The 14249-nt window shown below is 48.3% G+C and overlaps 1 protein-coding gene across 1 annotated transcript in view; it reads left to right on the forward strand.

The window, feature by feature from the left end:
• SOBP (sine oculis binding protein homolog) overlaps nucleotides 1-11310 on the forward strand; it is a 159865-nt gene extending 148555 nt beyond the window's left edge. The window contains exon 7 of the mRNA XM_025860511.2: nucleotides 9127-11310. The gene's annotated coding sequence lies outside the window, so the exon portion shown is untranslated. The remainder of the gene's footprint in view (nucleotides 1-9126) is intronic.
• The last annotated feature ends 2939 nt before the right edge of the window (nucleotides 11311-14249 follow it).

Below are 14249 nucleotides of genomic sequence, written 5' to 3' on the forward strand. Positions count from 1 at the left end.
GGAAGGAAGGGAGTGTAGGTGGGAGGGAGGGAAAGAGGAAGGAAGGGGGAAGGAAGGAGGGAGGGAGGGAAGGAGAAGGAAGGAAGGGAAAAGAAAAAAAAATGGGAGAGGGAGTGGCAGGTGTCCTTGACTTGTTTTGAGGAGCTAACAAGCTGCTGAGAGAGACAAGAAATAGCCAAGGCAGCTTCTCCAAGTGCCACGCAGAGCTGCCGACGCTGTGGTACCACAGACAGTGTGCTTCGGCGAGGCCCGCCCGGCGCGGTTCGCTCGCTGCCGCAACCGGGTTTCTAGCGCAGGGCTGGCCGAGTGGGCATGCAGGTATTCGCTGAATAAATGAAGGAGAAGAGTCCCGGGAGAGCAACAGCGGATGGAGTTACCTGAGAGGGTTACATAAAGCATGCGAGTTGCGAGTTGGGTCCTGAGTCTGGGGAGCGTCACGGACTGGCAGTCGGAGTGTAAGGCTAAGGAGTGCAATAGGATGTGAAAAGGCACAGCGGCAGAGAGGAGTGAGCCCCGTGAGGGATGAGCCCCCCCCCCTCTGCCCGGCTGGAGCAAAGCCCTACGCGGAGGGAGGGGGGCCCCGGAGGCTGGAGGAGGGCAGTCAGTGCGGGAGCGGGAGGTTGTGGGGTGGGTACTCCATGCGTTAGACAACGTCACCCCGACCTCGAGCGGAGGAGTGACAGCATGAAATCTGTGTTGGGGGAAAATTACTTTAGCAGCTGTTCGCAGACTGAAAGGAAGCAAGAGAAAGACTGGCATCACTAAAGCTGATCGCTGCATTCTGATGACAGGCTAATTACCAGGGGTGGATGCTAAACATTGCGGGCTGTTATCGCTACCGTGCGAGGGGCGGAGGCTGCCCCATGTGTACTGTAAGTGTGTACAGCGCGGCGGCGGTGCGGCGGGAGGAGGAACTTTGTGTCTGGCATGGGCCTAGAGCGGCTTCCCAGCACGTGCGGGAAGGAACCTCACCACTGACAGAGCATGTCCACGTGCAGTCGGGGGGCGCTGGCCGGGCCCCAGGGTGCTGCAGATGCAGGGCTCGGCCTTTGTGCCCGGCCAGCTGGCCAGGCGTGGTGCGGGCTGGGGGCCGTGGCTCTCGGGCACACGGGGGCAGGCCGTGTGCTCCTGGCAGAGGACCTACCCACTGATGGGCACAGAGCCCGGGTGGTGGCCGCAGGGACACCCAGACGCTCTGATCTTGGCCCAAGGAGCAGCCATCATGCTTGGGTGGCGGGCTCTACCTCAGACAGCTTCTGAGATGTCCACAGCAGCTGAATCCCACCCTCCCCGGGGCCTGCAGGTACTGTCAGGGGAGGGGGACAGCTTTTGGGGATGTTGTCCTTCATCTTTTTTAACCTTCCATGCCAAAGACCTCCTTCTGAAGCGCTGACACGTGGTGACAGGGGGCTTCCGGTGGTGCAGGTAGGCAGTGCTGTGGTTTCGTGGCAAAGGACCTCTGCTTTGGAGTTGGGCCAGCCTGGGTCCCGATCCCGGCAGAGCCATTTCATAGGTGAGGAAGGAAGCGCTTTGTCTCCTCTCGGTCACGAGCAGCGATGCCGTTGCTGTGAGGGATCAGTAAGAGAGCACGGACAGTGGGGCACATCACAGGTGCCCAAGAGCCGGCAGCTACTGTCCCTAGTAGAAAGGCTGGAGTGAGACCTGCTTGGATTTGAAAACTGGGTGTATCTCTTACCAGCTGTGAGAGTTTGGATACACTTTACAATGTCTTGGTGCCTGTACTCTCATTAAATAATGGTGTCAGCTAATATTTATCAAGCACACTCTATATGTAGGCAGTGTTCAAATGTTACATGCCCACAACAGTGCTATGGGATACCATTAGTAAATCCATTTTACGGATGAAATAACTGAGGCACAAAGAGGATAAGTCTCCTACCCAGGGTCATTGGTCAGTCTGCGACAGTGCTGGGGTCTGACCAGCAGCCTGGCTCCAGAGTCCCCATGCAAAATCACTGAGCACGTCTCACGTAGGAGGAAAATGAAGATAAAAGCCCCTAGCTCATAGAGCCATCAGGTTCCAGTGTAGATAACCTGGGTGAAAATGCCCAGGTAATACCTGGCATATAGTAGGTGCTTGCTAAAAGAATTGTCATGGTAGCCCCTGTAGCCCAGAACTTGCTTCCCTTGGATGTGTAATGGAAGGTAAAGAAACACTTCCATGCTGTCAACCGTGGAAGTTAGGAAAACCATTCCAGAAATTCTAAGATGTCTGGTTCAACTTGTAAAAACAAGTAGAGACTGGGACAAACAGAGCAAATGCTCAAGGTCAGAGTGGCATAGCCAGGATTAGAACCTGAGTCCTCATCTGCCTTTCCTCTCCGTGGGACACAAGATACGACCAAAGCTGCTTGAGTTACACGCCCCGTGCCAAGAACCAGAGGCATATTTTTGCCACCCATGGAATCGCTTCCTCACGTTGGACAGCTGATCTCAGAGAGGAAATAAGTTGTACCTCAACATCTGGGATTGGGAGGGTGAGGGTTGCAGGGAAGCAATTATTAACCGCATTCTCCATCTCCTTGGCTGTGTGGGGGTGGGGGTGGGCGGTTGGGGTGGTGGGGAGTCAGTATGCTTGCTCTCATTCTGTACAGGGAAGTTAGTTTCCATGAATATGAAGCTACTCCCTCTGTCTCCCAGTATCTCCCGCTCTCCTTCCTACCCTCCTCTACTCACGACTGGTTGTAAAGAAGGGATAAAGTGCCAGAAAGACCACCTTTCCAGATCCCGCCTGAAATCCTAAAATTTACTGTTGCTCCGTAGACCATAGCTACTTGCTGCAGAAAGCTGCTTTTTGCTCTAGGATCTTTTTCTTTTTCTTTTTTAAACCTAGAATGCCTATGTCCAGATAATATATAGAGAAATAACAAACTCAGTCTTAACACAATAAACATCTACTGTTTTTTGTCCAAGGCAGAATTTTTAGAAGGCACATGAACTAGCATTAGCTAGTTTATGTATTGGATGGAACTTGATTGAAAATGTAATTATAACTTCTTATCAAATAACTTCTCAGAGTTCTTGTTTGTAAAGCAAAGGACCTGGACTGTGACCCCCACTTGTCAGGAAGGAAGGGGAGAGATGAAACCCCAGACTGGGGGAAGCACTCATTGGATGGAACCATGGAGCTTGGGGTCACAGGAGCTGGACTCAACCCACTCTGCCCCTTTCTAGCTAGCGACCTTGACCAAGTAAGCTCCTTAACCTTCCTAGGAAAGTTTCCTCATCTGCAAAATGGGGACAATAATAAATACTTAAGTAACATTGTTGTTTCAATGAAGGAAGTGTATAAGTGAAACAAGTATATACAATGGGCTTGTTTTCAAGTGAAATAAGTATATAAAAGTGCCTAGTACGGTATTTAATATAAAGTAGGTGCTCACTAAAATTTGAGAAAAAAATGCAGCTTTCCCAAACCATCGTGGAAATGCTCAGTCCTAAAAGCCAGGACATAGAGCTCTTGGCTCATCGTCAAAATTTCCTGCAGAACATTAGCTATATTATGTAATTCTCCTTTTTTTATTTTTCTCTTTTGTGAATGGATGTAGCCACAGCTCCTGTGTGTTGATGAAAATGTACTCATGAATCCCCACATGCTTTTAGGAAGGGGCCAGACAGGGTCATTTGTTTTGCTCAAACTCCCAGGTTCCAGAAAGGAGTTGAGGTATTTAAAGAAGATCAGTTGTCCAGGATGAAGAAAAGAACTTGTATGAGTGCACAAGATGGGGTTCCATGGCTGAGGGTTCATTCCCTTAGGAACTTTTAGAGGTCAGCAAGAAATAGCAGTGACCACTTAGGAGAATAAACAGGCCTCTTACCCACTTAACTCATAGAACCGGCCAGGCAAAGAAAACCAAAATTTTAATTTTTCAAACAAAGAATTAAAGATGGAGTTATCCCAGTAGGTGGTCTTACATGGTTGTGATTTTTATTGATTAAAGAGTAAAATAGGAGATATTGCTAAAGGAGAAACTTATTTATAAAAAAGAAAAGCAAGACCTGATGCTTGGCTTAATTTTTTTTTTTTCTGTTAAATATACATGAGCCTTGGTTTATCAGAGCTGTGGGGAGGGCAGCACTGTGGCAATGGGGTTGTAGTTCAGACCAGAGCTCAGCCCTGAGCTAACTGAAGCTCACCCTCGGCTTCCCACCCCTCGTTACGTCCCATAACAATCACACTAGGAAGGAGAAGGGATGTTTTTCAATGACTTTCGCCAACTAATGAGCCATAAGAAAAGAGGTGCCACCCACTTCATAAATGAAAACTCTTTCTGTCTTGGTAAAAGCCATTTCAAAACTTCGCGAAACAATGGTTGATGGGGGAGAGAAGGAACCGTTTTTTGGCAAAAACTCACCACGCTGCAGCCTTTTCTAGGAAGGGCTCTTCGTGGAGACCACTATCTGGCGTCACACTTGGGTTTCTCAGCTAACGCAGGTGACTCTGCTCACTGACCGCAGGGCTCTACTCTTGTGAGTGTCCCAGAATAGCTACAGTTACCTGAGAGCATTTCAGTCCTCAGGGGCTCATTATTGTCCCAGAGAAACAGCATGGCTGAAGCCAGCACGTAATGGCTGTGTTTAACCGTGGTAAGTGATGGGCTGACGTGCCTGGGTGAGCCGCATCACTGCAGGGCTCAGGTAAACGGACAGAGGCCAGTGGCTCAGCAGTGGGCATCTCTAGCACATCGTAGAGTTGATGCCACAGGGTTGTAGACTCCAGGAGTAAATATGACAGACGTGGGGAGCTTGCCTTCTAAACAGGTAGGACACGACCGACATCCAGGAGTTTGATTATGCTAATGACAAAGGTATTTGAGGAAGGAAAGAAGAATAAAAGTTTGGAAAATGGATTAGATAAATCGAGGCAGGCTTCCCGGCAGAGGTGGACTCTTGCACCATAGAGGGACCAGCTTGCAAATGTTGGGATGTAGGATAAGGCAGACATTTTTCTCTGGGCACACATTTACTTTTGGGAATTGTTGTGTAGAAATTATAAAATTTCCTTTTGAATGCAACCAGCATAAGTCTTAGACCGTAAAGGCCAAAGAAGAGAAGGTGAGAATGGTGGTATTTTGACAGTATCAACATTGAAAAAATTTATTAGTACTCAGGCACATTTTTTTGTTCTCTGTAGTTCTCTGAAAATTCTTGTGTGGTAAAGGAGGATGAGTAACTCAGTCACATTCTTAGCAATGCTTTCCTGATGTAAAAAAGGAAAAGCGGGGCACCTAGGTGGCTCAGTTGGTTAAGCATCCAACTCTTGATCTCAGCTCAGGTCTTGATCTCAGGGTCGTGAGGTCAAGCCCTACATTGGGCTCCACACTCAGCGTGGAGCCTACTTAAAAAAGAGAAGGGGAAGGAAGGAAGGAAGGAAGAAAGGAAGGAACAAAGAAAGAAAAGAAAGAAAGAAAAAGAAAGAAAGAAAAGAAAAAGAAAGAAAAGGAAGGAAGGAAGGAAGGAAGGAAGGAAGGAAAGAAAGAAAACGAAGGAAGGAAGGAAGGAAGGAAGAAAGAAAGAAAAAAAGAAAGAAAGAAGGAAAGAAAGAAAAGTGCTAGGCAGGCAGAGGCTCTCTCAGTGCACTTGGTTATGCATTCCCTAAGGAAGGTACTTCATTCTTCTGGCCTGAAGGGACAACGGTGCCTGGAATCCTGAAGGCATCTGGCCATACGAGCCTGCTGGAGACCATGCATTGTGGAGCCAGTCTTCAATACGGTACATGCGTGGTATACTTGTGATATTCCATGTAATAGGACCCTGGGTTGTCCTACCTTGGGATGGACCCCTGACTCACAGGAAAACCCAAATGTGAGGCACAAGTATAGCCACTTTCCCAGAATTCCTTGCATTATAGGGACACTCCAAAATTCTCTGCCAGAGAGGGATGTGTGTGTGTGTGTGTGTGTGTGTGTGAGAGAGAGAGAGAGAGAGAGAGAGATTAATAGAAAGAGTCTCTGGAACTTTGGGCTTTGGAGTTCAGAAATTTATAGCCTTCCTTATGTTATGCTCACGTTTATAATCCTGCATAATTGACACTGGTTTTGGTCCAAAAATCCTACAGTCACAGAACTTGAGAGATGGAAGATATAATAGAAAAATCTCCCTGAGGCACCCATTTCACAGAAGAAGAATCAAGGCTTGGGGAGGTTAAGGAAGGGGACACGCTGGACTGTAACTTGTGTCTCTCTCCACTTATCATAGTAATTTCTCCTTCGTTCAGATCAAGAAATTTAAAGTGGGTGGATTTTCCATAAGACCCCTTTGCTGGGCAAGGGCAATGTAGGGAGTGGCTCGGCTCCGGAGCTTCCTCATGATCACTTTCTAAAACTGCAAGCTTGTTTCCTTCCCACTCTTGAGTGTCATACTTTGCACACCAATCCCTTGGAGAAGGTGAAGCCCAAGCTTGGTTCTTCATTGTCATTGATTCCAGAGTCTATTCCGGTGTCCCCAATAAGGGGGCTGCTCTGACCAGCCAGAGTCATGGGAACAAATGAGGATAACCTCCATCCCACCCCCTCCTCAAATGTTACCAGCAGACAGGGACTTGTACTGCCACCATCTGGCCTCTGTGGGTGTCCCAGACCTGGCAAGTATGTGGCGAGAGGGAAGGAAACAGCACGAATTGTCTACTTCGCCATTCTCTTAAAATAAGCTCGGTGTGAGGAGGCTTTCAGAGCGGCAGGAATGGGGCTGCAAAAAATAGAGTGTGGAGCAGCTGCACCCTTTAGAACTTGGGGGGAAAACACATATTATTTACCAGACAATAATAGATACCAGAGAATAATAATGATTATTATAGTGTTTGGGATGGCAAACGCTGTAGTTAAGGTTCCAGAATGGCTCTCATTATAATCCCGTTTTCCCAGTCCCTTATGAAAGCCTTGAAATTTTCTCCAAGTAGGCTGATGCTGTCCATGTTTGGCCTTTGTCCAAAGGTGATTTGAATATAAAGAAACTCATCTGAGAAATATTCCTCTTTTTGAGGTCATGATTACATTACAGGGAAAAAAATCCACATCCTTGAAAAAGCAGTTAAGGCGTTCTCAAGTAAGTCATTCAAAATGGCGGTGTTTCCCAGTGACTGGAAGAAAGCGTTAAATGCTTTTTTTTCTTCTTTCTTTCTTTTCCTTTTTAAAGAAAGGATTCAGAGGCCCCCTCTGACTAGAAGATTTGGTCACTCTTGGCCCCAAGCCCAGAGGTGGGGATGGTTTTCCTCCCTCCACAGCAAGCTCCAGGCTCTGCTCCCTAGATGGAAAAGAACTGCCCCAGAAGAAGCTACACTTGTGTCTTTGGATCCATTCATGATTTCTGAAGCTCCTTTCCAATTCTTTATGGCCTCTCATTTGATAGTGCCTCTTGGCATTTTTATTTCTGTAACCCTTCTTGCCATTGTTTCATTCTCAAAAAAAGAAAAGAGAAAGAAAGAAAAAAAAGGAAGGAAAGGAGAGAGAGACAAGGAAGAAATAAAAATGAGCTCTTTATTCAGAGATAAATACCCACATTTCCAAATCTGACCATGCCAAATGAAAAGATTTCCATGGCCTTGTAATTCCACACCCATTGCATATTTGTGGTGTTTTGCATTTTCACTTTGGTTATTTAATATACATATTAAATACACACGGATCTGGTGATTTAATGTGATTTGGGGAACTCAGGCATTTCCTGTCATGCACATTCAGATTTTCAGACCTTGTTTTTGGCTGATCATTATTATCGTTACCATTAACACGATGACTTGGAGAGCAGGGTTTAAAGCACAAGCTTGTACTTAGTCCTCCCAACAGGCATTTTGACCTCCTCATACTTGTGCTAAATTCATGCTACAGACACCCTGAGCAAGTTTGCACGTCTCTTTGTGGCCTCTTTTTCTTCATCTATAAAATGCGGAAATTATATTATCTCTGGGGTCCCTTCAAGTTTTCCAATTCTATCACCTCTCTGAAATTATGTGTTCGTTGTTCTAGGAATAATCTCAACCGCTGTAAAGATGTTTACGAGTCCTCTGTCACCACCTTCACATTTAGTCAGATTTTACCCTTTCACATTTCTGACATCCACACATATCAGCAGGAAAGAAAAGGAATTGTTTTGAGGGGATGAGGGACGGGAGCTGCTTGACCCTCATTCACTTGACATACGTGTGTCTAGCTGAACTGCGGGCTGGGTGTGGAGATGTGGGCCAAACAGACACGGCCCCAAACCTCAGGGACTTTACAGTTTGCTTGGCAGACTTCTAAGTGGCTGTTTACTAGGAGTCACTGAGTGTCCTCAGGAGGTTGTATTTCAAACCAAGGGACTGGTAGCTAATGAAATAAGCCAGTAGGGATGGAGAGGCAGAGCCTAACATCTGCGGCAAAAGCTGGGGTGGGCATTCTCCAGAAATTGACTTTCCTGGTGAACAATCCCATTCATGAGCCTCCGCCCTGGGACCCCGAGGCCCTGTTGGTTTATTGTCTTCCAGTCTCATGCTACTGTTTGGTTTGGATATCAAGAGATGGGAATGGCTCACCTTTGTCAGGCCAGACCCACGGAGAGGAGCATTTCTCCCAGCTCAGTTGTCTCTGCAGGAAACCCCTGAAGAGAGGTCTCTGTGTCTGCAGTAATCGTTCATGTGCTAAAAAGTGCATCTCTCGGCTTTCCTCCTCTACAGCGAACACCAGAGCTGTGACATGGAGTACAGGGCTGAGGTCTGGAGCTCCAGGGCCCCCTGGTGACCTTGCCTTGCTTTGGGGTGACCTTGGGCAATTCAGAAGAGCTGTCAGTTAAGCGTGCGGTACGGTGGCGGGCGAAGGTTGCCCGGTGGCAAAGCGATGCTGTTGTGGTCTTCGGGGGAGGGCGTGGTGCACCGTGCTCATTTTGGTATGCCAAGAAGCATACTGTGTTTCGTTTCCTCACACAAAGCTGGCAGGGCCGACCCTGAGCAGAACCGTGAATTAAAGACACGTCAGAATCATGCTGTGCTGCTCTCATTCTGGGGATCCGTCGTAGGTCGGGCCTGCCGACCAGAGCGGCCACCTCTGACTCCTGCCTGGGTTCCCCCGACTCGGGGTAGGGGTGTGGTGTGATCCCGTGGATTCTGACGGGCCCCTTCTTCTCTTTTTCCAGGAACGCTCACTCACAGGGTAGCTTGCGTGGAGAGAGGGCACAGAGCAAACCATGTCACGCCATCCAATGATACCAGCTGGTCAGCTCACCACCCCCTCTGGCTAAAACTCAAACAAATAAAGCCGCTTCCTGTCATTAAGCATCTCGGAGGAAGCAGCCCTCCTTCGGTGGCCTCCAGCCCAGAGAAGCCGGCGCGTCTTGGACCCACCAAGCGGGCCCAGCCTTCTTGCGGCCACCATCTCTGCTTCTCCCCAGAGGAACGTAGGGATTTCGCCCCTGGTTTTTAGAAAAACAAAACCCTGACAAGCCACAAGGACCAATGTAGGTATTCTCCCCGCTCCATCTTCAAGGCTCGGAGGGTGAGGCTGGAAGATGATATGAATTTGAAAACAAAAAATCTTTTTTTAGTCATTTTAAAAACTGCTGTGGTTTTGCTGCTACACTAAGAATTGTGATTTGCATTGTACGGTTTTGGACCTATACTGTTCACGTTTTGAAGGCGGAGAGGGATCATACTGGAGTCCCAACACTTCAGCGTCATCTCTGTCCTGCCCAGGATGCACTTTTAAATGAAGAGTTAGAATATTTTATTGGCTAATATACTTTTCTTGTTATTTTTACAAAGGCCACCTTTATCCTTTTTAATGCCATATTTTCAGTGTTACACTTTTATGGCTTTTAATTTTCGATTTGACAGATGTAAGAAGCAGCATGAATAGTTTATACTGTGGTTTTTCAGAGACTGAATGCCAAGAGAACTCGGTAAATGTTTATTCTTCTCAGCTTTCTCTTTAAATTCTCCTAAATAGCGCCCCATTTGGGAACAGAGCAAGAGTGTTGAACTGAAGACCAAAATGCCCTCAAGGTGTAAAATAATCCGAGGGGGACTATTTGCTGGGCGTCACGAAAGACTTGGATGAAATTTCAACCCTGATGGTTTTCGGTGATCCAGGAAGTCAGTGAAGCAATCTCTCTATACGCAGAGTCCTTTCATGATAATTAGAATGGTATGGACGAACCAGTGAAAACAAGAGGGAAAGTGAGAAAGATCGCCCATGATTCTGTTTCACTGTTTGCTTTCTCCTGTCATGGTTAAGAGAAATGTGCAATTCGATCCTCAATCAGTGGGTGGAGGATAACAGGGTAGATTTTCTTGTGTGCACTTGTACAGTTGTAGCTGCGAGTCCAGAAGTCCTCTAGAGCATGTGTACTGACACTGAGTTGGTGAGACAGTCGTGGAGTATCCCGTTCTGATGAGTACAGAAAAAAAAAAAAAAAAAAAGAGAAAAAAAAAAAAAAAAAAAACCAAAAAAAAAAAAAAACTAAAAAAAAAAAAAAATCAAATCACCTTGTGATTCAGTGTATCTGTTTACTAACTCAGATAAAGCAATTGTTCCCTCTTGAGGGGTCCAGGTGCCCCCCGCCCAGGGCCGCCGAGCGGGAGGCAGTGGGCAGGTGAGGCCGGGACAGTGTTGCGCCGGCCTTGAAGCACCACGGGCCCGTGGATGCCGTGTACATACTGTATTTCTATATTCTCCTTTGTACAGAGTCACTTAACAAGTCAAGCTACTGTTTTACAGGTGCTCCTTATTTATTAGAGCTGTGAGAGCTTGGGGGACACACCTGGCGAGCGAGCTCGCTTTTTAAAAATGAAATTGGGGGGCAGGGGAAGGGAGGTGGGAGGGGGGGAAGCTCGAAAGCCCAGGGAGAGATTTATAAAAGAGAACAAAAGGAAAACTTCCAGCAACAAATTAAACAAACCCCAACACCAAACCCCCCCCCACTCCCACACCCCACCCCTCCCCCCACAGGAAGCAGCAGCCCCTCCTCTGGGTGCTCACTTCCCTGCGGGACTCCCAACATTCTCCTCTCTCCCTGACTGGTGTCAGCATCATCAAACAAAAATAAATCTCTAAGAAAAAAAATGCACTTACATGTGCTTATTTTGCTTTTCTCATTATTATAACTATTGTTGTTATTTTCCTTGTTACAGAAGGTGCTCATTTTTCCCCCCAGGGGAAAAAAAAATCTTTTAAAAATAAAGTTAGTAGGTTTTAAAGGATGCTGAGATATAGGGGTGATGTTGGCCTTGCCAACCTGAGGTATGTCATGCTTGTGTACAAACAGGAGCCCACTGGCCTGTTCGAGAGTCTGCTTCCCCTGCATGCCCTTTGCTGACAACACGAAGGTTCATGCGCAGTGAGGTCCTGGGTCTGTAGACTCTGTGTCCCTCCCAACTGCCCTCCCAGTCCTGATCAGGGTTGGGGTTTTTTTTTTGGCTCCAAGGAGATCCATCCAGTGGTTAAAACCTCCCCAGCGGGTTTCATTCTCACCAGGACACCCTCTCAACTCCCTGGGCTGGGAGGTGTTTTCGTTTTAACTTTATGTGAATGGGTGGGTCCATCTGGTTTCTCCTTGGTACCTGAATTAGACATCAGAAAATGTCTAAGGTGGATAGTACATTAGTACCTAGTTCTAGCTGGTGTCGACCCGTCTCATCCTCTTGTTCTGCCCGTGACAAAAGCTGAAGCCGAGAAAGGTGAATTGATTTGCTGAGTCCCACACGGGCGTGGTTTAACTTATCAAAAAAACGTTGGCATTATCAGCAGTTTCTTCTAAGAGACCTTCCTGGGAGTGGATTCTGAAGACCGAGTTTCTTTCTCTCGTGGAAACAGGGACTCTCGCAGGTTCCTGGTGCGGGGTTATGTTTATGACAACAACTCTGTCAGAGCTCCGTAGGCCCCGCTGAGGACGTGCCCGGGGCCCGGAAACCCAGCTGTGGTTGTCTGGTGCAGAGTCCCAGGTAGGATTATTCATCTGGACTTGGTCATAGAGACAATCATCCAGGATGCTGATTTTGCTTTTGTCCTAGTCCAAGATTGTTGAGCAAACGTTTTGACCCTTCTAGAAAAAAAAGATACCTTTGTTCCAACATGAAAGGACTTCGTGGCATCTCAGTAGACATAAGCACACCTTTTCCCTTCCTTTCCTTCTCCCAATCTCGGTGTTCCCTAAGTACTATCAAAACTATCTATAAAGAGAAATAGAAATCATAATGTCAACAATACTAGCATCTATTGAGTGTATGTACATTGGCCTCATTTGATCCTCAGAGTAACCCTATGAGGAAGGTCTTGCTATTTCCCCGTTATTATAAAAGAAGAATGAGAAGCTCCGTGAGTTTAATAATTGCCCAAGATCACACAGCCAGTGAGTTGCAGAATGGGATTCAAATCCCTGAGGTTTGGGACCAGAGCCCAGGCCGCACGTTCAATCTGTTGAAAACCGGATGACATTGTCATGAAGAGTCAGTTTGACTTCCTGTAAGTTTGGCAGTGATTCGGTTTTGTTCCAAGGTGGCCCTCAATTTTAAACTAAGCCAGAGTGTTGAGTGTTCGTGGTTCCTGCCCACCACACCTTATCCAGTGTGGGCAGGTGCTGAGGCCACTCCGCTTTCTCAGAAACGAGTCAGGCAGTGTCTTCCTTGTTGGTTATCAAACCCCCACGCAACCCGGGGCCCCATGTCTGATGCTAAGGGGAGACAGGAAGAAGAATGAAGTTCACAGCCCTTGCCCTCGTAGCTTACAGGTAATGGGAAGATGGGGCCATGGAAAAGATGGACCACTTCTTGGTCTCACTAGGAATCCCCTGGGTATTTTCCAAGGTCTATGCAGTTGCACATCTGGAGCCTAGATTCACAGCTTTGCAAAGCTGCCCTCCCCTTGCCGTGTAGGCATTCCCTTGACAATGGGAGGATGGCTTGAGCCATAAGCAGGCCTAGATAAGTGCTCATGCTGCCTACATGACGTGGCCGAAGGCCAGAGCCCAGGCCCGGGTACAAAGGCATTCCAGACTGATACTGCTTCCTCCCCTACTTGGCTTCTCCTCCACCCCAGGAGCCCAAGTCCTAGCTTCCTTGACCAGCTACAACAGGGCCTCACCCTGGGACATGTCACACCCTGCTCACAAGTCCTTAGCGGTTCCCTACAGAAGCAAAGCCAAGGGCCTAGCAGGACAAGCGGAGCCCTCGGGCTTGGCCCCTGCTGGCCTAGCCAGGGCCCTGCTCTCCGCCAGCATGGCAGGCACTGTTTCCAGTTGCCGCTGCTCTTCGCCCGTCCTCCGTCTTTGCACATCGGGGTACCTCTGCCTCAAATGTCTTTCCCTTATCTGCCCTGGGCAACTTCTACAACTCATCAGGACTCAGCCAACCGCTTGGGTGATGGTGTCTGGGGAGCCTGCAGGAACCACTGGCTCCCCCCCCCCGCCGCCCTGCTGGGCCAAGAGCCCTTCCACGCCCCACTCCGTCCTGGTGCTCCTCACACTCTGCTTGTCCAGCTGCTCGCCTGTTTGTACCCTTTGCTGGTCTGCAACGTCCTTGAGGGTGCAGATCCTATCTTACTTGCCTTGGATCTCCTAGGCCCAGCACAGGGGAAACCCTGATGGTGATGATGATGATGATGATGATGATGATTACTGCAATTAATAAACCACCCCCTCAAAGCTCAGTTTACATGCCACCCTCCGTGAAGCCAGCCTGATCTCCCTGAGGCGCAATTCACTGCTCCTCCCTTGGGCTCTCAGGGCTCTTGTTTAAATGGAAGAGGCCATTGCTCATACTGCTCTTCCCGTGTCCTCTGGGCTCCACGCACGTAGGCCCCCATGGCCCTCCTAACTCTGCATCATTGAAGAACAATTGTCTAGCCTTGGAAGAGAAAATGGGGGCTGAGTTGGGGCACGAGTCCAGCCTGATGATGGAAGAGGGCAGGACAAACCTGACGGCCAGAGCTGTTGCGCAGCGAACTCAGGAAGCCTGCAGAGCCCCATTTTGTTTCTGGTGCTCACGGGAGGGGGGCGCTGGCATCCCCCCCTGCTTCAGCCCGTGGGGCGGCACACCTCTGGCTTCTTCTGAGTGCAAGGAGCTACACAAGAGAATACGACTCCGCCACGGCCCCGGGGTTTCTGGGCAGGGATTCCAGGTTCGTGGAACTAGCACATTTTTTACCCCAGAGAGCCTTGGAGGCGACATAACCTCTAAGTGTGGACCTCTGGACACTCTCCAGAGTGGATGAGAAGCTAGGCAACAGTGCCCAGGAAGGGCCTCCTGGTCCATCATGCTGACCGTG

This window comes from Callorhinus ursinus, unplaced genomic scaffold (assembly GCF_003265705.2).
Source record: "Callorhinus ursinus isolate GAN/ISIS: 27379988/994484 unplaced genomic scaffold, GSC_fseal_2.0 scaffold6, whole genome shotgun sequence".
In the NCBI taxonomy this organism is placed as follows: domain Eukaryota; kingdom Metazoa; phylum Chordata; class Mammalia; order Carnivora; family Otariidae; genus Callorhinus; species Callorhinus ursinus.